Source organism: Pleurodeles waltl, chromosome 4_1 (assembly GCF_031143425.1).
Source record: "Pleurodeles waltl isolate 20211129_DDA chromosome 4_1, aPleWal1.hap1.20221129, whole genome shotgun sequence".
Lineage (NCBI taxonomy): Eukaryota > Metazoa > Chordata > Amphibia > Caudata > Salamandridae > Pleurodeles > Pleurodeles waltl.
In genome coordinates, this window is record NC_090442.1 from 809,827,561 (window position 1) to 809,851,643 (window position 24,083).

General features: G+C 46.3%; 1 protein-coding gene across 1 annotated transcript in view; it reads right to left on the reverse strand.

The window, feature by feature from the left end:
* Window positions 1-24,083, reverse strand: part of CFAP54 (cilia and flagella associated protein 54) — a 1,075,777-nt gene that overhangs the window by 758,726 nt on the left and 292,968 nt on the right. The window lies entirely within an intron of this gene.

The following is a 24,083-nucleotide window of genomic DNA, read 5'->3' on the forward strand; positions in this document are numbered from 1 at the left end:
GTTATCGGATCCTGAGGTCCCCAACAGGGCCGAGGCCGAAGCCGCCGGCGTCGAATCCGATGGGGCCTCTGCTGACCCCGCGGGGCCCAAAGACCCACCCGAGGGTACAGCCCGCTCAAAGACGAGACGCATGGCCTCGTAGAATTCTTTTATTTGAGCGGGGGTTGATCCGGTCCCCAGAAAGGGGGGGAAGACGCGGATTCGACCCTGGCGACGGCTCCGCAGAACCGCGCTCGGAACGTGGATGTTCCCTAGACGCCTCATCGGTCGACGGGCGTGGAGAAGACGAAGTCCGCTTGGACTTCTTCTTCTTCTTGTGCCTCTTACCTTCCGATGACCTTGAATGCGAGGAAGAGGACTTGGGGCTCTGGGAGCGGTGCCGCGACCTCCTCCTACTCACGGAATCACGCCGACCGAAGACGAATGTCGGGCCGCAAGAAGCTTAAGGGATCTCTCCCTCAAGGCCTTCGGCGCCATGGCCCGACAATCGGAGCACGAGGTGGAATCGTGGTCCTTGTCCAGGCACCAGAGCCAAACTCGCTGCGGATCAGTCACCGACATGGTGCGATGACACGCACCACACGGCTTGAATCCTGTCTTTCTCGAAGACATGACTCCAAACAGCCCAAAAAAACGTTGACAAACCGTCGAAGCAGGGTAGCTCTTTCCAAAACTGTGCTTAACCGGCGCGGAAGGAAAAGAACTGACGTACGTGCGCCGAGACGGCGTCTATATAGACAACCGTGAAGTCACAGACGGCTCCAACGACACGGACGATGCACGCGGAGCTGGTCGACGCACGCGGATCCGAATGACGCCGTCCGACGGCGCGCGTGCAGGGTCCTGCTCAGAAAAAAAACCTCAGGATTCGAAGCTGACGCCAGGGAATTCTAAGGTAAGGAAGCTGCAGCTAGAAGTCTCTATCAGATTACAGTATTCAGGTGGCATCCTCTGACTAAAACTTTAGATTCCTGATGACCTAAGAAGAGCCGGACACCCCAGCAGGGAAGATTGAAGACACCCACTGACTTGGCCCCAGCCCTACCGGCCTGTCTGCAGTCCTTGAAGAACCTGTACCAAAAGGTTACTTATCCTGCAGCCCAGTGGCCTCCAAAGCCTTGGGAGGATGGCCTCCTTGGATAAAGACAAAGATCTCACATGGACAACAGACCTGTCCAAAAGGAACAAACATTAAAGAAAAAGAAGTCTGCCGGAGGAACCGCCTCTGGATCTACCTCTGCACCTGATGCCAACTGCCCAAGTCCAAGTGGCCCACCGGTCCTGTGAAGGTTCCGCAAAGCATCTGAGGAAGAGTCCACCGTGGGCTGACCCCAGCAAGAATCCACAGCAGAGCCTGCAGCCTCAATCCGAAGACTCCCCCTGACTGATGTTTCCGATGCCAAGAAACCCCTGCACCTGGAGTCCCTGGGCTGTGGGCAGCTGGACAGTTGGTGTCCCTACTGTCCCAGCATCTCTACTTACCTGGGCAGCTGTGGATTGTCTTCGCCCGGCATCCTGGCCAGAACCTGCAGCCTGTTTCTGGAACAGATAACATTGGGTGCCCAACGCTGTGTTGGGCCTTTGCACCCAGCTGCTCTGTGCCGCTGAAGCTGTAACTTTGGTGCTGCCTTGTGGCCCCTCCCCCTTGTACTTAACTCAACTCCAGGAGATCGACCCTTGACCCCGCTCTACTCACCCGGGAGCAGTGCATCTTTGGGTACTCCCTGTTTCCATTGGTTAACATTGGGCGCCCGACGTTGTGTTGGCACTCTGCACCCTGCCGCCTGTGTGCCACTGAGGGTGTAAGTTTGGTGCTGCCTTGTGGCTCCCGGTACTTACCTCAACCCCCAGAGACCAACCTCGGATGGCACCTTTATTCAACTGTGAGCAGAGCATCTTCTTTCACCCCCATCTTGCCATCTTTGAGTCTATCCTGCCAAGTGGTGCCACCCCATTCCTGGACCCTTGGAGGTGGGTCTCGGGTTTTCCTCAGTGGAACCGAAGCATCCTCTGCAGAGCGAAGCATCCCTGAGCAGAACCGACATCTCCTTGGCTGAGTGGCGCATCTTCAAACAAAACAGATGATTCACTGCTGTTGCATGAATGGGAACTGTTGCAACAGACTTGAATTGCGACAGCAACCCACATATGGGTTTGACACATAGCCACCAGAATCACCACTGTGCAAGCTCCTCAAATCTCCTGTTGACGGCATCCTCAATGACGATGTTGAAACTCCGCTTCGCAGCTTCAACATTCATTTAAGTAGACGCATAGCCTCAATTGTGCAATGCATCCTTCACACCGGCCTTGGCATCGCAAGCAAGGTCGACAGGATTCTGGACACCAAGGCAAGAGGGCCTTATCTCAGAACCAACGCAACGCCTTGGCTGCTTGACACATCTGCAAAGCGGATTCACAAAACGCTCCACAAGCATGCTTCAAGGTACCTTAGTTTAGCCGGCCTAACTGGGTTACTGTAGCTGATCCGTGCCATAATGCCATCGGACTGAACATTTGACTTTACCTGGTTTGGCGCAACCGGATGTCCCCAGTACTGTTTAGGCAGACCTGCACCACCAGGAGCAATTTTCTCCATCTTGAAATTTTAAGAAACAGTGCTTTCTGGGATTGAAATGCACCACCCTTTGCAGAAAGTGGTCTTTACAGAAAGTGGCACCCTGAACACCAATGGTTAGGGATGCCTGCCTGGTTGCCAACCCAGAAACCTGCATAAGTATAGAAGAGCTGCTCAGCAACTCAGATCCCTGCTGGAAGAAATCGGTAGAAGGACTACCCTGCTGAACCCCTGGTCTGCACCAAGAAGAACTGTGCCCTAAAGGACTGCACACTCTGGGCTTTACCACAAAAAGGACTTTGACTTGCTTATAAAGACTCAGCAGTGGTCTTGCTGTAAGCAACAGGTATAAATGAGCTACCAAAAGTCCTCTGAATCAAGCCCTGCAAGAAGAGCCCAGCTGACCAGTGTTCAGTGGACTTTTAAGGATTTGACCAGGTGCATTGTGGGAATTGTAGTCCCAACTCACAAGGACCAAGTTGTGGACACTGCAAGACCCCAAAATGGTCTTCTGGAAGAAGATCCATAAGTTTGGAGAAGTTTGGAGCAACTGTAGAAAAAAGCTCCATAAGGTTACCAACCTGTCAAACCAGCGAAATCGAACTACAACAGGGCCTGAATTTCAGATTTGTCCAGCTAAAACTCCAGAGCTCTTTGCCATCAATGAGACTTCCAGGATTTGACCGGGGCATCGCACTGATTCAAGGCACTGTTGTCACATCGCAAGCCGGCCTGAGGAGGAGACCACTCAACGACAAGTAAAAATCTAAGGTAACATTTTGATCAAGGCCTACCGCTTAGTGTAACCAACTTAGGATTCATCTTGGTTGGCCTCAAACTTCGACTTTGCCACAGTCAGGCATGACTAGATGTCCGCGGTTGACTCTTTTTGCTTTTAAGCACTAGAAAGCAAGTTTTTACACTTAACATTTAAACATTTATATTGCCAGATCCCTACATTGGATTTTTGTTGTTTTGGGGTCATTTTGAAGGTAAACATATTTCCTACTTTTGAAATCTGGTGTGGGATTTTTTTGTGTGTTGTGTCTTTCTTATTTACTGTTTTGTTGATAGTAAATGCTTTACACATCTGTCCCGTAAGTTAAGCATGACTGCTTGTGAGCTAAGCTATCAAGGGTTGAGCAAGGATTAATTTATTGAGACCTTGACTGCACCTTATGTTTGATTGTGACCGTATTATCAGCTGTAGGCACCTACCTGCACATACTAATAAAGCACTTTCCAATATACCCTGGCTAGGATTGTGGTTGCTGCTTGAGCAAGGCTTACTACCCAGCCAACCATCAACCCAATTTATACCAACTTTCCTCCCTAAACCCCTCCTTTACCTTCCCTTAAGCCCCACCTTACCCACTCCTAAACCCCTTCCATTTAATAGTAAAAGTATTGCCAATTTTCTTTAAATTTACTATTAAAATGTATACTTGCATGTGAAGAGACTTCCCTATTGGAGCAGAGAGTTCTGCAAAAAACATGGTACAACAGAAGGAAGTGAGCCTCTGCATGCAGGTTTGTGAATAGCATTTCGTAGAACATTTCTAGTACTACAAAATGTAGTCTGTGTCGAGGACCCTAAGTAATTTGTCCAGAATCAAAGGATATTTAGGCAACTCCTGGTCTCAAAACAAGTTCATTGGTTACAAAATAGGTAGCGGTCGCCGTTAGGCAACATCTCCTTTGTGCACTTAAGGTAGCTTCCTTCATAGACTCCTTGCGATTATACCCCTTAAAATCTTACTGTAGAAAAGTGCCCTTTTTGGCACCGTTACTTCCCCACTTTTTGCCTGATATTGATGCTCACTTGACAGAGTGTGCTGGGATCCTGCTAACCAGGCCCCAGCACCAGTGCTCTTTCCCCAAAAATGTACCATTGTTCCCACAATTGGCACAGGTCTGGCACACAGTTGTCTCTTGTAAGAGGTACCCATGGTACCAAGGGCCCTGTGACCGGGGGGGTTACCTAGGGCTGCAGCATGTTTTATGCCACCCTAGGAGAAACCTCACCAAGCACATACACACTGCCATTTCAGCTTGTGTGTGCTGGTGGGGAGAAAAAGACAAAGGGGGTCATTATGACCCCAACAGTCCCGGACCGCCAGGCCGGCGGTAGTACCGCCAACAGGCTGGCGGTGTCTACCAGGCGTATTATGACTGTGGCACATTTGCCACGGTCATACCACCAGTACCACCATCAGGCGGTCGTAATCCGCCAGGGTAGTGCTACATGCAGCGCTGCCCTGGGGATTATGAGTCCCTATCTGTCAGCCTGTCCATGGCGGTAAACACCGCCATGGAAAGGCTGGCGGTAAGCGGGACTCGGGGTGCCCCTGGGGGCCCCTGAACTGCCCATGCACTTGGCATGGGCAGTTCAGGGGCCCCCAGACACAGCCCCATCACGCATTTTACTGCCCGAATTACGGGCAGTAAAATGCAAAATGGGTGCTGCTGCACCCACTGCACATCAACATTGCCGCCGGCTCTATTACGAGCCGGCTTCAATGTTGATGTGACTTTTCCGCTGGGCCAGCGGGCGGTAACGCTGTTTCTGTCCACTGGCCCAGCGGAAATGTCAGAACAGGGCAACACGCAATACCGCCAGCACTGGCGGTATTGTGGCCCCGCGGCTTGGGCGGTCTTCTTCAAAGACCGCCGAAGTCGTAATGAAGGCCAAAGTCAACATGGAACTCCTCTCAGGGTGCCCTGCCCATAAACCACTGTCTGTGGCATAGGTAAGTCAACGCTCTAGTAGACCTTAGAGCCCTAAGGCAGGGTGCCCTATGCCAGAGGTTCAGGCATAGCTGCAGGAGCAATATGCCCCTACAGTGTCTAAGTCAATTCTTAGACATTGTGGCCATATAAAGAACAAGGGCTGGGAGTTTGTCATTACGAACTCCACAGCTCCAGGATGGCGCCACTGGAGTCTGGGAAACCCACACTGATGCCAGGTTTGGATTTATTGAAAAGTTCACCCAGGGGGTATCTTAGAGATGTCCCATGTATTTTATCCAAACAGGATTGACCGGTCTGTGCGAGCTTGCCACTTCCAGAGGAGTTCCTAACCACATGGGGTGCCAGCCCTATGTGGCCAGAAACAAAGCCTGAACTGGGTGGAGGTGCTTCACACCTCCCCCCCTGTAGGAACTGTAACACCTGGTTGGTGAGCCTCAAAGGACTGCCTGCACCCCAGAGGACCAGGATCTCCCATGGACAGCGGCCCTGTCCAGAAAGAGAATCCAGCAAAGAACTCCAGAACTGCCCCGGATCCGTGAATCATGCCCAATCTGCACCCAGCGCCCAAGGCCCATGTCTAGGTGGCCCACCAGTCCAGAGCAGGTCCCCAGGCTATTCTGGCCTAGGGAGCTGCTCTGGATTAACCCCTCCTGGCCAACACAACTACGCCAGCAGCCTAAATCCGAAGGACCCCCTTGATCGCGAGAGAACAGGATAAAGATTCCTGATGCCTAAAGGTACCACTGGACCCGCAGCCCTTTGGCTTTGGGGAATTCGACCACCAGTCCAGCCTGTGGTTTTCCGGAACTGACCCCCCGGACCCAGCCTGCAGTCTACTTGTGACCCCTGGGGTCCCTCTATTGAGAAGCACTGGGAGTCTGAAGCTAAGGTTGCATCCTGCGCCTGTCCACCCCTGTGCCGGTGAGGGAATGTGTTTGGTGCTGACTTGTGCCCACCCCCAGTGCTCACCTAAACACCTCAGGTCTGCCTTCCAAAGACCCAGGTACTTACCTGCAAGCAGGCCTAATTCCGAGTGCACCCAGTATCTATGGGACTCTATTTTAAATCATGCATCATCTCTGACCTGTGCACCCGGCCGGCCCTGTGTTGCAGGTGGTGGGTGTTTGGGATTAATTTCAACCCCAACTATGGACATCGTAACCCCTGGAGACTGGAACTGTAAGTCTTGTACTTACTTCAAAACTGTACTAACTTTTCTTCCCGTCTAGAACTGTTTCTGAAAATTGCACTGTCAACTTTTAAAACAGATATTTGCTATTTTGTTGAAAACCATATAACTTGCCAAATTGAAACAAAGTGGTGTTGATACATATGTTTGATACTTACTTACAAATTTACTTACCTGCAAACTGAATCTTGTGGTTCTTGAAATAAAGTAACAAAATATATTTTTGTTATATAAAAACCATTGGCTGGAGTTAGTCATTAAGTGTGTGCTTACTTTATTGCCTGTGTGTGTACAAACAATGCTTGCACTACCCTCTGATAAGCCTAACTGTTTAACCACACTACCACAAAAGAGAGCATTAGTATTATCTACTTTAGCCTCCTGTAAGCCTCTGGGGAACCCCTGGACTCTGTGCACACAACATCTCATTTTGATCTAGTATATGCAGAGCCAGCTTCCTACACTTAGTCTCTAATTTCATCTAAATAATACAGAGCTTTATTTCGTCTAGAAGCACGCACACAAAAATTTAAATACCAAGTACATTATGGGGTAGATATGCATGGGACCTCTTTCCCTTGAATCCTCTTTTTTGCTTTTTCACAGATCACACTGAAACTTTCACCATCAAAATAGAGCTGTTAGTCCTTTTGATGTTATCTCTTTGGAAGAAAGCTTGAGGGGATTTCCACCCCTGCGAAGGCCCAGGAAAGCACAGATACTGAAGTAACGCTCTAAGTGTTGCACCAACAAAAGGACAACAGCACACTGACAAACTGTGACTCAAGGGCCTTTCCAGGAACCCAGACCTGCACAGAATGGAGCAGCTCACCAACCGACAAGGCCAAATGAGGAACTGAAACATTGGTTAAGTTAGCATTCAAAGTGAATGACTGTAATTGAGTGGAAATTTTGAGGCTAGCCGTTGGGTGAAGGTGCATACACAGCCAAGAAAAGAGGCACAGCACATTGAGAAGAGCAGTAACCTGGACACAAGGTGAGAGGGCTCTTGTATGGACAAAAGCCCGGGGCACTTGGGGAGAACTCCGCTATACCAAGCTGCACCAATAGGAGGGCCTGTTATCCCCATGTAATTTTAGACAGGTCCCCAGGTCGAAGACTTTGTGTGATCTTTAGCAGGGGAGAGTGATACAGAAACTGATCTGATAGCTAGACACCCTAGCGGTTTTAAAGAGATGCACATATAATGCTGGAAAGAGGTTAGAGACATAAAAATTAATCAGCTTAAGTGCCAATGCAGGGGAACATATTAAGTTGCGTCCGGGCTTAAAATTGTCCAATAACACACACCCGCCACCTGTCTAAATAAGCAGCACTCCTTTGACAAGGACGGACGCCTGTTCTCAAGGTAAGGGCAATGTCATGGACAGGAAGACACTTAGAGAAAGCACAGCTACACAGTGAAGGAGAAGAAGGATAAGTTACTTACCTGTAAACCTAGTTCTCTTCCAGCGAACTACTCATCAATGTCATGAGCACTGAATATTCCCACCTATGTGCGGGGGCCCCAGAGTACATACTGGTAAAGCATAAAAAAATGTACCTAGAATTATTTTAACATACATGTTTATATATACACACACACACACACACGTATTTATATACATCTATGCAGCCTATATTAAAGGCTAAAAATGTGCAATTTGCATTATGTTTTTTCTTTAATAAATATCTCACCAGACTCAAGCATTTCTGCAATCAGAAAAGAGAGAGCATAAAATGCAAATAGAGCCTATATTGAAGAGAAAATTGCAAGGACATGCACAGACACTGTTAGCCAATAGGCTGCATTAAAAGCATAGCACTAGAATACTAACACTGTGCCTTTAAGAACTCCAGGTTCTCCTGTATATCATCATGCCCCAAAGGTGACTGTTAAGTGACAGTTAGGTCATTTTTTAGGGTGACCTAAAGAGGAAAATACAGACAGGGATAAAGTGCTGCATCTAAGACTCATCCGGGGAGGTGGGCGGGTTGCTTATGACTTTCATGGGGATTTCACTGGTAAAGAACTAGGATTACAGGTAGGTAACATGTCGTTCTCTTCCACGGGATCCTCACCAATACTCATAAGCACTGGATAGAGTAGCAAGCCCATCCCCTATCCCTTCGGACGAATCAAAAGGAAGCACAACCAAATATCATTTTTATTGAAATAGATTTCTTAAGGAGGTCTGTCCTACTTGGGTGTCTGTCTTAGTATCTGAATCTAGACAGTAATGCCTTGTGAAAGTGTAGTGTGGTCAGTTTTATGTATCCTTTGCGTGTTAGCTTCAGGCCTTAGGCCTTTGTGCACTTTGCCCTGGATGTCTTTTATTCCTTTGCTCGCAACGTAGAGCCTCTGTACACTTTGCTCTAAATGCTTGTTATTCAGATTCGTACTGTTATTTTTCAAATAGCCAGTTCTACGGTCTTGTTTTATTTTTTATATCACACTGTTTAGCCTAATTCAGCACTGAAGTTTTCAATAACAGATTCTTGTTCACTCTGTGCTTCAGTCAAGGATACAGTCTGGTACATTGCTGATAGACGTGGTAGGAGTTTAGTCTTTGGCATTCTTGCGTAAGGACATTTTGTGATCACACTGACATGTTAGTTATAAAAACACTTCCTTGTCCTAATACACGGAAGAGGGAGATTCCGACTAGGGAACCACAACTAGACGCTGACTGCCTCATCGCAGATGCTGAACCAGATCACAGGCCTTTGCTCAGGTATGAGGGTTGATGGCTTCCCAGGGAATCTAAAAGGCAAGTTAGAAGCTTAACATGCTGTGGTCGAAATAGAACTAACTGAGGGAGAGTATAATTCATAAACACCATGATAGCGTTGTTCTTATGTTTCACTCTCCTCGTGACTATTTCAATCCTACTGTGTTGTATGGTTCTGGTTATTGCGGCTCACTCCTTAATATCTAAAATGCAGTTGTTTTATTAAAACAATCTATAAAACTTAAACTGCCTTTGTCATTTGTATATGAGATCATACTGTAAATGAGAGAGCTGGTTTGGATCTGAGTGACCACGACTTCCCTGAGAAGTTCCAAAGATGTCATGCGCTCAGCTGCCCAATCATCTCTTCCCCTTGGGAGAGATGAGGCACTGCTAGTTAGCTGGAGCAAAACCGGATTTAGGGTGACAGAGGTCCTTCCAAGTGGGTAAGACTCAGTCCCCCACACCGGGAACGATCCTGCTACCTAGAAATCCAGTAGTCTCATTTAGGATAATGAGAGCCCACGCGACATGGCGCCGCCAACGATTGGTCTGGCTCTAATTTTCGGGTCCGGTTGACTCTCTCAGTCTCATATATATATATTGACTCCTCGGTTCCGTTAACGGAGACGTCCGTGGCGCTGAGGATTTCCGCCGCCACAATATAGGTACGTCCTATTGTTTTGTGGTCGGTTGTTCAAGCTTGAACTTTGAAGGGAAAACCCCGATATTGGTGTGCCTTCTCTGCCCTAGTGCTGTTTTTATAATGGCGAATCCTCAAGTAGCGAATTTAGCACTTAATATGCGACAACCGCTCACAGGACATCTGATAGCACATGGTCTGACGAACCAGGGGGGTCCGGTCACGTTTGTGGTGGACGCCCATGCAGCCTATAGAACAGAGCTTTTTTATTCTTAGGTCGTATTTCCAGCAGTTGATGGGGAAACGCACACTTTTCATGATTACACTATTGCGAATGTCCCTGGACAATACAGGGCATATGCATACTTAGAGATACTTTTATCTTATCAAGAACACCATAATTGGCTTGATGGTGCCCTCCCACACACCGTAGCACAAGTTAGGTTAGGTCCACTGAGTAATGATGGTCCTACCTGGCCTTTATTGGCTACATACACACCATATCCTGCGGTTGCTAACTTGGCGGTGGCGGAAGTTCGTCGTTTATATATAGACTTAGCGACTACATATAGAAGATTAGTTCAGTTCGTAATGCAGAGACTAAATACAAACGCAGCGCGTGCTGCTCCGGCGCAACCACATGCAGTGGTTCCGGGTATCAATCCGGCCACTGTACACTCAGTTATGGGTAAAGTACCGACTAAACGAGAGGAAACTCCATTTTGGCTGGCACAAAAAATTAATACGCTGGAAGCAGTATTTCCCCATACGGGACCTCTGGATAAACATAGGATAATGACGATGTGTTTACCGTATGGAATGGTTCCTACTGTGGACCATTGTAATACATGGGGCACGGTGTTTGCCGCGCTCTACACTACAGCACACGGTACACCGACATTGGCTAATCTACCAGAAGTGCTAAAACAAATTCAAGATGAATATGGGGCTGCCCCAGCCTTAGATTTGGGGATGCAGCTGATGGGCAATTTTTTCGCAGTTTCTTCTATTATATTGAGTAATCTCAAAGGGGAGGCAGTGGCACTAGCGGTGCGTATGCGTCTTCGAGACGTCCCGCAGCTTAATCAGGAGCGGGAGCTGCCGAGAATAATAGCTGAAACATATTAGAGTATCGGTCGTGATAGCCTAGGGGCTAAACTGCAAAAACCACAGTTACAGGGTAAGAATAGTAAGGATACTACTAAACAACAGCAACCTGAGGGTACTAAAAAGCGCTGGGAGAAAAAACAGCAAACACCTAAGAAAGAGAGGGGACAGTCTCCGCAACCGGAGACTCCGCAGACTAGGCATAATCTCAGAAATAGGGATAATTTGAAGACGCCTGATAGATATCAATATACTGATACATGCCAATCTCGTTCCTTTCAGGACTCATCGGAAAAGAGAAATGAAAGAGGTGGGCGGTCAGAGCGGAGAACAGAGTACGTGAAACCGAGACAGGAATCACAACGCTCAACTGAGGTTTCTGTCAAGAAAGAAGAGAAACCGACCCAACAAAAACAACAGTTTAAAAAGAAGAAGGTGGCGGCAGTCTCAGTTAGACATGCCACACAAGAAGAGAGTTCTCTTGAAGAACAAGACATGGGCGTTAGCACTGTTAGACAGCGCGGCAGAGGTCACAATAGTTCGCCGGAATCTTCTAGAGCATCTGGAGGTTAAAGCAACTGATGACTTCATACAAGTCGAAACAGCAGATATGCGTGTCTCTGATCCCGATAGAGTTTATACAGTAACTTTGCAATTAGAAGGGGACATTGAGTGCACTATAAACGCCATCTTTTGGGATCGTGTAGTCAAATTGTATGACATTCTGCTGGCCGAACAGGATTGGCCCCCTGGCTTTGTTCGCGACTGTCCAGTTGGGGAGGAGGTTATTACACCTTCGTTCTCACCACTTGCTCCGGGAGAACTTGTAGAGTCCTATAGTAATACATGGGCTCTGGCACAGGCACCCGCCTTACATAGAAATCATGTAGGGTGGGATAGGGATTCACCTTATCATGTAATTCCAGTTAAGGGCGAACCTCAGCCGCAACCGCAATATCCTATAAAATTTGAAGCAAGGGCATCGGTAAGGAAAATACTTACACAATTGGAGTACCAGGGAGTTATTGAACCCTGTGTCTCGCCGATGAATAATCCCTTATTTCCTGTAGCTAAACCGGACCATTCTTACAGGATAGTGGTGGATTACAGACATTTAAATGGCCATACACGCACATATGCAATACAAAATTCACACAGCGCAGCGCTCATGAATAATATTGTGCGTAAAAAATACAAATCAACTTTAGATATCTCGAATGGTTTCTTCTGCCAAAATATAGCGCCCGAAAGTAGGGATTTTACAAGCTTTAGTGCGTTTGGCTCTCAGATTTTTTTTTGTCGTTTGCCTAAGGGGTATAAGAATAGCCCAGGACTGTTTTCGGCTCGTGTGACTGAAATTTTGCACGAGTTGGACCCTGAAGCTTTGTCGTATGTCGATGATATATTTCTGACAGATGACGAGGTACTACAACATTTAAGGCGGGTAGCCCGCATTGTTGTGGGATTTGCCGAAATTGAATACAAATTTAATTTTAAAAAATCAAAAATTGCCTTCCTCAGCGTCATTTTCCTGGGATATGAGCTGTCGAATGAGGGCAAGAGCTTAGCGCCACACTTTTTGGAAAAATTTGCACAGTTGCAACCTCCTAATACGATTCGAAAACTCCAGTCGTTATTGGGATTTCTAAATTTTGGCAGAACTTACATTCCTGATTATGCTACACGTATAAAGCCATTATACGAGTTGATTCGCCCAAATTTTTCGAGTAGATTTTGGACGATTGAGCATACACATAATCTTCGAGATTTGCAAACTGATCTCTTAGCGGTAAAGCATTTACACACACGGGACAATAAGACACATCTGGTCATCAGGGTTATAGCTGGGGCCGTTGGGTTTACATATGTCACCTTTAATGAGGGTGAGACAGTCCCGATAGCATACAAGTCCGACTTGTATTCTGCTGCAGAGCAACATTTTGCACAGACTGAGAAAATTCTCACTGCTGTACAGATGGCTGTGATTAAAGAACGACCTCTTGCCCAGGGCCAACGCATCATTGTCATTTCCTCGATTCCAGCCTTAGAGGCTGTTACAAAAGCGAGTGTTCCTAATTCAAAAGCTTTACACCCGCGATGGATACAATGGGCAACGTCTTTGACAGCCACTGATGTAGATTACATATTTGACCCTAAACTGAAGACTCAAGAATTTCTTCAATATGAAATGGAGTACCCAGTTCCCGCTGGCACATTGCCTATTGATCAATATCAGGTGGTTATGTACACCGATGGCTCTGCGCAACCAGCGGTTGGGACTAAACAACAGTATTCTGCTGCATGTGCGGTGGTGAGAGGCCAGATGGAGGGGGAGAAGTTCTGCCCCCAACATACTTATACACAGACCTTGGGAGACTGTACGGCACAGTTGGCTGAGCTGAAAGCTCTGTTGTTAGCCTTGGAACATGCGGATCCGGCACAATTTACACTGCTGGTTTGTGATTCCTATTACTGTGTTCAGTCTTTCAATGAATATTTGCATTACTGGCGATTGAATGGGTTCAGAGATTCCAAGGGTAACACCATTAAACACAAATTGCTGTGGGGGAAGGTTGCGGATCTGAAGGAAACGCTTCCTAAAGTCCATGTTGTGCATACACTTGGACACCAGCGCGTTGGAATGCACGTTGCTGGGAATACTTTGGCTGATGAAGCCGCGAAATCGGCAGTGGCAGTTGCCACTGTGGCCGCAGTAACTCGTTCGAGTTCCAAACCAGACACAGAGATTTTGGCTGCCATAAAGGCTACGGCTGATGGCACGCCATATCCTAAAGGATTCCCTTCCAAATATCACTATTCCATGAGTGGTATGCTGAACGCTGAGGTTAAAATCCCAGGCGTTGGTGTACGTGAGATGCCCAATAAAATTGAGCGGCCTCTATTAATTACTGCAGCACATGAGGGGGCAGCATCTGCACATGCAGGCGTGGCTGCCACAATTTCACTCTTACAGGCTCGTTATTGGTGGCCTGGTCTCTATAAGGAGACAAAGCAGTATGTCCTTTGTTGTGACATCTGTCAACAAATTAAAGTTTCCACGGCTAGACGCCCACAGCAGACGCCCCTTCTAATATCGAATAAACCTTTACAGTGTGTGTACTTGGATCATTGTGGTCCGCTGACACCAGATAGTGCATACAAATATATATTGGTAGCTGTAGATTCATGCTCCAGATTTGTGTGGGTCTGGCCACAGCGCTCGGCTGACGCTCGAACTGTTAAAGATTTGCGCATCTTTGTCAATACATATGCAGTTGCGGCTTTTCATTTGGACCAGGGCCCTGCATTTGCCTCTAAGGCATTCAGGGAAACCATGGCTTCATTGGGGGTCCAGCTTCAGTTCTCGTCTCCATTTCATCCCGAGGGAAATTCTGTTGTGGAGCGTTTAAATCGCGATTTAAAGCAATCCTTAACGGCAAGAGTTATAGGTACGGGTCGTAGTTGGCTAGCCCACCTGTATGGAGTACAGAGAGCACTTAATAACTTGCATAGAAGGTCCCTGGGGGGTCGTACTTCATATGAGTGCCTGTTTGGAACACAAATGTATTTTGCTGATCTAGATGGTCCTGGTGTGGAGACGGCAGATACGCCCTTTGACATAAATGATTGTGTCACTGTTTTGCAGGATTTACAGCAATTCCGTGAAGATAACTCTTCTGCCAGTGCTGCCTCCACAGGAATTAAGGATGTACCAGTAATGCCTACTGGTTGGATTCCCAGAATTGGGGATCTTGTGCGTGAAAAGGTCGCAGTGAAAAAATTATTTTGCCCTTCATATCGAGTGCCAGTCCCTGTGCTAGGGATCCACGGCACAAGAACTGTGATTTTGCCACCGCTGCAAGGGGCCAAAGGTAATCGTTTTGTTTCCATTGACAATGTCAAGTTACAACATGTGGCCGATTCTGCACAGCAGACCAAGAGGAACGCCCAGTAGTTCCCGAATCCCTCTCACTACTGGGGAAGATGTTCCGCTGCAGGTGATTTGCACCAATGCTATTTCCTCTCCGAGCATGGGGAGGGTGGAATCTGTTCTTGCGATTGTTCCACTAACGGCGAATAATTTGGAATCTTTTGATCAAGTTGCTGTGAGTACTACTGATGTTACTGAAGGTGTTATCTACAGCGTACCACGGCAAGAGCCACGAACTGCTCCTTTGTTTACGGTTGCACCTTTTGCCTCCGGCTGCTTTCATGCCAATGATGATACCGTGTCGGACTCTTCGTCCTCTTCAGCACCAGCCCTGGGTCCACGTAAGCTGCTGTGTTGGCTCAAACACACATATTCAGTAGTTCCTTGGAACTATCTGTGGCTTTTCATGACTGTGATGACTTTTTTCCTATGGCTGGGGTTTGTTGTTACATTTTTTCTAGTAATACATGGTCATTTTCTTCCTGAACGATCTGAGATTGAGCACGTGGAGAAGGTGTTGAAACCGCATTTTTCATCACATATGGTTCGAAGAGACTTGTCCTTTGTGAACATTTCTGCTGTACCAATTCCGGATGGGATTGTGTGGGATTGAGTGATGTTTGATATATATGGTCCCACTGAGAGGATTCAGATACCGTATGTTCTCAAATTGTCAATGAATTATATTGTTATACCAGGCATTGTTTCTGATGATTGGGATGTGAAGACAGTTGATTCTATGTTGACAGAATTGCAGTATTATACTGTCTTTGAAAATGAAGATGCTTACCAGTTTAGAGATAATTATGGTGACATGTTTTGTTACAATTATTATGGACACCACTTTATTCATAAAGCTAGTAGCCCTAAATCAATATTTGAGTATATGCAATGGGAACATTGCCCGACTCCTCCGCAGGGGAGTTCTAAAACTTATTCTGATAAATTTGCATATTCTTCTGGGCATCATCAACAGAGTGCTAAGTCTTACTATTTTAAGGTTACTCCGCATGCTAATAAGCAGATGTTATTGACTGATACTAAATTACTGTATTCAAATTTGTTTGTTTCCAAACTTTCGGTTTAGGGGTATGAATACTGGTCCAAAACTGTTGATTTGAAAAGTGTTAGGGGCACGAAAAATTGGCAAATGCAGGGTAGGGACACATTGTTTAGGGCATGTATTATTCCTGTCCAAATGATTTTCTTAAATGACACTGTACATCAGACTAGCTGTTTAGGCTTAGCAACGATTAGAGATTTGAATTTGCCTAGTATACCTGTCCCTTCCAAAATGAAAAATTGGCAGCAATATATTAATGCCACGTTTAGTGAGCTTACAGACTGGGTCCAGAATGGTACACTTAACACTTCATAGACACGTCCAGGCGGGTGGTTATTGTGGCCCATAGACACTAATGGGTGTCATCAGTGTTTTGTCACCTCTTTGGGGGGGTTCAGGACTAGTAGGGCAGACCCTCGCTATATATCACCAAAACATGCTGATGTCATTACTACATATAGCGTGGGAAACTTTGTCAACAATGGTTGAAGTCATCCACGCTGGATGCAGTTAAGACACATCTCACTTTACTATCTAATAATACTGACTTGCAAGATTTTTTGTCAGGTCCACGAGTGCCCCAGAAAAAACGTTTTTTGTATGAAGTGTACAATGAGATATGGAAACTTTCACAACAGGAGGCGGCAGCCCGGTTGAGGCAGATAGATCAAGAGAATTTGAAACAAGCATGGTCTGTTGTAGATAATGGATTGCATACCCTGTCTGACCATGTATATACGATTGATAACATTGTTTCCTCTGCTATAGACATTATTAGATCAGATATGTCTTCTTTATATCATGGGCAGAGTCAAACGCGGTCCATTATGCAGTTGGGTTGGACTTTACAGACATTGAAGGCTGGTCGCGTTCCGTAGCAGCACATCCGAGCCAGGGAGATATTTTTTTCCTTTAATTTGACACGTCAACAACAGCTAATGGCTAAAAAGGAAGCGACGTATGTTATGTTGAACATTGAAAAATTGGAGAAGTTGCCTTTTACTGTGGCTGAGATTCCGTCAGCTGAGTGGTTGATACACAGAGTTATAAATTTGCCTATTTCCACTCTGCAATTCACTTCTTGTTTAAAGCATATTCCGGTGGGCAGATATGAGAAATTGGGAGACAGTTACATACATGAGGTGTCGGAGCTTCCCTTTTTATACAGATGTCTTAATGGTATGAGGGAGGTTTTTCTTATCTGTAGTGAATGCGAAACTTCTGTCAGCCATTCGATGGTTTATAAGCAGCTGTCTTTGCATGGGGCGAGTAATGCCTCGGTTGCGAACTTGGCTTGCTATCTGAAGGGAGTTCCAGTCCCCGTGATTAAAAACACTTTCCAGGTGCTTTCAAACGGCAGCTACGTCCTTCTTAACAGTGAAGCCTGTTGTGGCATGCATGCCGGAATAGTTTACGTGGTCGTTGTCACCAAGGCCGTTACGTGCTGTGGGAATGTGTTGTTTCCCCCCACTCAATTTAGGGAGGTAGCTGACATCTGGCCTCACATTGCTACTTCCAAGGTGAATTTCGACAAGTTGAGTCGACTGAAGGCTCTATTGTTTCAAAAGCATGTGGCCCTTACATCTGCAAGCAAGACTTACGCACTTCAGGTGGCGAGGTCATCGGCAGAAATACAGTCCCTATTAAATACTAACTTTCTGAGCCACTTTGGTGAACTCGTGGGACGTATATTTAATGCGTCCAGCACTGCTGGAATTGCACATTTTTTCAAAGCCGTTGGTGTTGGGTTTGCTCATACCTTCTCTTCCATATTCGGTTTGATACCTTCGGCTATTCATTCTATTTTCGGAAGCAATTTTGGGGGATTTCCGATAACTTTGGCTTTATTGACTGGTGTTAAGCTGTTGTTCTTTCGCAATGGCTGTCCCACCACAACGAGATCCAATATTGGCGCTCCCGTCAGCGCAGCTGTGTCGTGAACGCATGATGCAGCATTTTGGAGCAACACTCCTGGGACAGTTGGAGTGTGACTGGTCTCTGTCATTCCGACCGGTTTTGGATTGTGTGCAACCCGTGTTTCGGTGCCTTTGGTGCTCGTTTGAACAGGCACTGGCTCTCTGTCTCTCACTACAGCGCCCCCCAGTGGTTGGTGCTGATCTGTTGATGTTCCCGATTAGGGCTCATTTCCAGACTTGTGCACTGCGGTTGCGTTTGCTTCGTGAGGCAGTTTATGAGATTCCCTTCCTGGAGGAAGATGGTATTGTCTCATTCATAGGCCCTGCACGGGGTGCCGCCTTGGATGGTTCTGGGGTTTTGGAACACACCTGCTCCATGATAGTATTTGGCGTGGATTTTCCAGTGTTGACATCTGTCGAAGTGGAGGATCTCCTGCTTTCCGTGGCTTCCATTTGAAATTGGATTTTTATTTAAGAAAAAACAAAATTGACATTATAACGATTTGGCTTTCCGTCACATGCTTGCAAATTTAAGATTTGTTTTATGCTTTGATGTCCTCTGGACATGTCAAAATATATATTTTTTATGTTTTTATATCTAGGGCATATTTTAGTTTCGGTTTGATTAGAACCACTTGCTACCGACAAGGGGAGGGTGTAGTGTGGTCAGTTTTATGTATCCTTTGCGCGTTAGCTTCAGGCGTTAGGCCTTTGTGCACTTTGCCCTGGATGTCTTTTATTCCTTTGCTCGCAACGTAGAGCCTCTGTACACTTTGCTCTAAATGCTTGTTATTCAGCTTCATACTGTTATTTTTCAAATAGCCAGTTCTACAGTCTTGTTTTATTTTTTATATCACACTGTTTAGCCTACTTCAGCACTGAAGTTTTCAATAACACATTCTTGTTCACTCTGTGCGTCAGTCAAGGATACAGTCTGGTACATTGCCGATAGACGTGGTAGGAGTTTAGTCTTTGGCATTCTTGCGTAAGGACATTTTGTGATCACACTGACATGTTAGTTATAAAAACACTTCCTTATCCTAATACACGGAAGAGGGAGATTCCGACTAGGGAACCACAACTAGACGCTGACTGCCTCGTCGCAGATGCTGAACCAGATCACAGCCCTATGCTCAGGTATGAGGGTTGATGGCTTCCCAGGGAATCTAAAAGGCAAGTTAGAAGCTTAACATGCTGTGCTCGAAATGGAACTAACTGAGGGAGAGTAGAATTTATTAACACCATGATAGCGTTATTCTTATGTTTCACTCTCCTCGTGACTATTTCAATCCTACTGTGTTGTATGGTTCTGGTTATTGCGGCTCACGCCTTAATATCTAAAATCCATCGTTTTATTAAAACAATCTATAAAACTTAAACTGCCTTTGTCATTTGTATATGAGATCATACTGTAAATGAGAGAGGTGGTTTGGATCTGAGTGACCACGACTTCCCTGAGAAGTTCCAAAGATGTCATGCGCTCGGCTGCCCAATCATCTCTTCCCCTTGGGAGAGATGAGGCACTGCTAGTTAGCCGGAGCAAAACCGGATTTAGGGTGACAGAGGTCCTTCCAAGTGGGTAAGACTCAGTCCCCCACACCGGGAACGATCCTGCTACCTAGAAATCCAGTAGTCTCATTTAGGATAATGAGAACCCACGCGACAAAAGTATGTACCAATCTCCCAGTAGCAGATTTGCAGATTTCAGAGATGGGAGCATTCTTTCGTAGGGCAGCTGTTGCCACCTTGCCCAGTGTAGAGTGGACTTTGGGCCTGGTAGGTAACAGCTTGTTGGCTAACTGGTAGGTCAACAGAATACAAGAAACAATCCAACTAGAAATGGTCTGTTTAGATGCAGAAACGCCTATGCCCATAAGGCCATAGTTAACAAACAGACGCTGAGATTGTCTGTTAGTTTTGGTCTTGTCCAGACAGAACTTCAATACTTTCTTAAGATCTAAAGATTGTAACACTCTTTTCGCTAATCCCTCTACACAAGCGTAAAATGTGGGAAGCAAAATTATCTAGTTAATGTGGAAATGAGAGACAACCGTGGGAAGAAAACTTGGATGAGTTCTCATCACCACCCTGTTGGCATGGAATACAGTGTAAGGCTCTTCGGCACAGAGAGCTTGAGTCTCACTTATTCTGCGTGCCGAAGTTGTGCCTACCAGGAAACCAGCATTTCAGGTCAGGCACTACAAGGATGCTTTGTGTAGTGGTTCAAAAGGTGGACCCATAGGTTTTTCAATTCCCAAGGAGAAGGGTTGAGGATGGGTGGAAACACCTTTTTCAGAGCTTCTAAAAAATCCTTTATGACAGGCATTTGGAAGAATGATCTCTGAGTAGGGGATTTTCTGTAAGCAGTAATCACTGCTACATGTACATAATAAAGGAAAATTGTATCCCATATTTCGCTAAATGAAGAAGATAATGTAATATTACTTCTTTCTGACCTAGGATGGGATGGAAACTATTCTGAAAACACCACATGTAAAATCTTTTCCATTAATAGTGAAAGATCGCCTGTTCTGGACTCTCTGAGCATGTTCTGCACTCCTGTAAGAAATTTAAATGTCCATGCTAGAGGAATTCAGGAGCCATGCCGTCAAGTGCAGCGAGGGAAGGTTGGGATAGACGATCTTCCCTCCGAACTTGGAAATGTGATCCGGTCTGCACGGCAGACTCTTGTGTGGTGTTTCCGACAGGTATAGGAGATCCGGGTACCGCCACTAGTGGGGCCATTCTGGGGCTATCAGGATAATTTTGGTCCTGACTCTGTATAGTTTGTTGAGGTCTACTGGGATCAATGGAATAGGTGGACAGGCATAAAGAAATGCCTTGGACAATTCTATCAAAAAAACATTACCCTTTGTGCCTGGTCGGTATAACCGGGATGCGAAGTTTGAGCATTTTTTGTTGTTTTCATCCGCAAACAGGTCGATTTGTGGTTGCCCCCATTCTCTAAAGATATCTTGCGTGATGTCCTCGTTTAGAATACAGTTGTGAATTTCTGTGAAATTACAACTTAGAGAGTCTGCTGGGGTATTTTGTGCCCCTGGAAGGTAAATGGCCGAGATTGTTAGACCCCTGGGCAGTAGCCACTTCCAGATGGCTTGTGCTTTCAGCAATAGAGGACGGGAGTGAATTCCTCCTTGCTTGTTTAGATAATGCATTGCGGTTATGTTGTCTGTTTGTATGCGGAGAGACTTTGGGGGTCATTTTGACCTCGGCGGTCTTTTTTGAAGACCGTCGAGGGACCGCCGCGCGGAAGACCGCCATTGGTGGCGGTTTGCCGCTTGGCCTATTATGACCGTTGGCAGCTCTCCGTCCTTTTGCGGACAGAGAGCCGCCAACAGCCATACTGGCAGGAGGTGGGGAAGTGGAGGTTGCTCCACCTCCACCGCCACGCCAACAGAACACCGCCCAGCGAATCACATCTTGTGATTCGCCGTGGCGGTGTTCTGTTGGTGGTGTGGTGTCGGCGGAGCTGCCCCCATGGCTCTCGTCCCCTCCCGGAGGATCGTCGGACCAGGTAAGTCGATCGTCCGTGAGGGGAGGGGGATGGGGGGTGTTGTGTGTTGTGTGGGTGCATGGGGGTGTGCGTGTGTGTATGTAGAGGGGGTGTGTGAGTACATGTATGCCTGTGGGGGGTTGTGTGTATGGGAATGAGTGCGTGTATGTCTGTGGGTATGTCTGTATGGATGTGTGCGTGTATGTTTGAATGTGGGTGTGCGTGTATGACTGTGTGTGTGAATGTAGGCATGTATGTAGGCGTGTGTGCGTGTAAGTATGTAGGTGGTGCCTGCGTGCGTGTCGTGTGGGTATGGGTGAAGTGATGTTGGGGATCGGGGTGGGGAGGTGGGCCTTGCCACCTTTGGGGGGGGGGCAAGGGTGGTGGGGGGGAGTTGGGGTGGAGGTGGGGAAGACCCCTATCAGTGCCAGGGAAGGAATTCCCTGGCACTGACAGTGCTTACTGCCATGGATTTCATGGCGGTTCAAACCGCTGGAAATCCACGGCGGTAAGCCGGGTCCAAATACCGCCGGCGGTATAGTGATGGCCGCCGGGCTGGAGACCCAGGTCTCCACCCCGGCGGGCGGAACGGAGAACCAGCGGATGACCATGGCAGTAGCCGCCATGGTCATAATTCCACAGAGTAAGACCGCCAGCCTGTTGGCGGTCTTACCGCCAGTTCTCCGCCTACCACCAGGGTTGTAATGACTCCCTTTGTCTTGATAGCTGGATAAAATGACTTCAGGTCTAGATGGACAGCTCTGAGTTGCAGCATATTTATGTGTTACAGCTGCTCCTTGTCTGACCACAAGCCTTGAATTTGTAGGGTTGCTTTGTGAGGTTGTCCTGCCATTTGATAAAGTTTGTTTTGACCAATGACTTTGTGTTTCACCACTGCGCATATTAGTTGCTCAATGTTCACCAGTAGCACATGGTATGTTTTATTCAGTTTAGCCGTCTATGGGCTTTGACATTGCATTAGCCATTACATTCTGTATTCTGCCTATTGGCTTTGATATGCTGTATCCAGTCTAGCCGCCTATTGGCTTTGACATTGCATGCCTATTGACTTTGACATGATGTATTCAATTTAGCTGCCTATTGACTTTGACATGCTATTAGATATTCTGCCTATTGGCTTTGGCATGATATCATATATTACATTTTGTATTCAGCTCAGCTGCCTATGGGCTTTGACATGATATTATACATTGCATTTTGTATTCAGCTCAGCTGCCTATAGGCTTTGACATGATATAAGACATTGTATTTTGTATTCAGCTTAGATGCCTATTGGCTTTGACATGACACTAGACATTGCATTTGATATTTAGGTTAGCTGCCTATTGCCTTTAACATGACATTGCATTTGATATTTAGGTTAGCTGCCCATTGCCTTTAACGTGGAGTTCTGTATTTTTCCAAGCTGTGTTTTTGCACCAGAGAACCAAGATGTTTTGCTCTCACAGTAGACTAGACCTGATAAGAGAGAGTACATGGGCGTCGTTTCTCTTCCCTTGAGCTTGGGAACAGGAGTAGTCTTGGAGACCTGGCCAGTCTCCAAAAGGCTTGCTCAGTTTCCCAGGTCTGAGAGGAGGGGGCACACCTTTGTAACGAATGTAACAGGCTGCAGAGAGTCAGATTCGAATCTGCCGGACCTCGTGCTGGAGCTTGGCGCAGGCTGCCAGCAATCCCGTGTGGGTAGATGAATCTCTCTTTCTCGCGGCTGACAGGGGTCCTCAGCTTGCAGACCTTAGAAAGATGAAGCTGTGAATAGTTCCCACACGGTGAAGTATTTGTTTTGCTTTGCATTCAATATCTTATAAATATAACCTGCTGTGTATATTGCAAACTGATATATTTTGTTTGATTAACGCGGACTTGAAAGCTACTAATTCGTCATTCATTCATAAACATTGTGGTTGGGGAAGAATAAAATAACAATAAAAGTCTTCTTTGACCTCAGAAGTGCATTTCTGTTGTGTTATGTTAGTGCTTAGAAACTAAATAAGAGGAAAGCACTACAATTGGTACCTGGAGTCGTGGGGTCGGTCATTAAGAGGTGATTAAGAAGGGGTTTGACGAGTTAGTAGATTTCTAAGTGCACACTTTAAAAGTGTAATTGTTTTTTGTTGTTTGGAGAATTACAGAAATTGTTTTCTGTTTGGAGAATTACAGTAGCACGGCAGACCATGTCTGAGAATACATGTGTTGTTGAACTGCCTGATGGTGCTAAGAAAAACTGTGAATTGTTTTCTGTTTGGGGAATTACAGAAGAAAATGCATGTGTAGCTAAAATGCCTGATGTTGTTTTGAGAAATAATTCCCGTTGTATATATGTAGAAAACGTGTCTTTTGGAAGTAATGATGACAGAAAGGTCTGGATACCTTTATCTGCTTACAGAGAAATGCAGGAGAAATGTAGGAAGTTGAAACATGAAAATAGGAATTTATGTGAGCAAATTAGCCAGGATACGATAATTCAAAATAATGCTGAAAGTTATAAAAATGAAGAATCTTTCTTGTCCCATTCCAGTAATGAGGGGGTTAAGACAGCTCCGAGCTGCACTGAGCCAGGGTTTTTGGCAGCCAAAGTGCATTCCTTAACTGATAACACGGACGAGAGAGCTCAGAATGTGATTTACGAGTTACCGTTGCA